Source organism: Galeopterus variegatus, unplaced genomic scaffold, assembly GCF_000696425.1.
Source record: "Galeopterus variegatus unplaced genomic scaffold, G_variegatus-3.0.2 Scaffold3237, whole genome shotgun sequence".
NCBI classification, from domain to species: Eukaryota; Metazoa; Chordata; class Mammalia; order Dermoptera; family Cynocephalidae; genus Galeopterus; species Galeopterus variegatus.
The window spans coordinates 172,886-173,779 of record NW_007729348.1 but is presented as its reverse complement, the minus strand read 5'-3'; positions in this window follow the sequence as shown (position 1 = coordinate 173,779).

The window sequence follows — 894 nt, the reverse complement described above, 5'->3', positions numbered from 1 at the left end:
ACTTATAGGCATCATGTGGCTCAACTTCTTTATTTTAAGGATAAGGCCTCATTTTAACTTACTTACCTCTTCAAAGGCCCTGTCTCCAAATACAGTCACATTCTAAGACTCTGGGAGTTAGAGATTCAACATGTAAATTTGGGAGGGTACAAAACTTAGTCCCTAATATCCCTGTCCCAATCAGCTCTGGTGGAGCAAGAGAGGGTTATGGAGGCAGTGAACAGGCACCACACCTAACAAATCCAGGCATTTGTGTCACCCACCCGGATCCCTTCACTCCTGCCTGGAACACCTCCTTCCACTTCCACTTGTCAACATCATTTTTGTTCAGTAAGTCCTACCTCAAGCATGACATCTGTCCTGAAGTGTCTCCTGATCACCAGAACGTTATCTTCTTTCTCGTGGCTTGGTCTACNAAAACACATAAAACACTGGGGAGGGTGCCTGACACACAGTAAGTGCTCAATGAACATTAGCTATTATTGGGCGCCTACTATGTGCCTGGGGTGCTGAGTGTAGTCATATCACATCTAACTGTGTCCAAGTCCCAGCTCCCCTCCTAGATCATAGTGGCTTGGAAGCCATGACTAGATCTAATTCATCATGATATCCAGGATACAGGGGAGGCCTCATAAATGCTTGTTCTCAAGATGAAAACGGTGAAAGGAAAAGGAAAAGGAGAAATGAGAAGATCGAGTACAACATAACCCTCTTACTCGATGCTTAGACACAAAGAAACACTGTGACTGTGTCTCCTCTGAACCCAGCCTCCACTTCGCTGGAAGAAGCAGTTCTAGTTTCATTCTCCTGCCACTATTTTGTTGAATATGTTTCCCTGAAACAATAAAACTTCTTAAAGAAAACATAGGAGAAACACTTCAGGAAATAGGACTG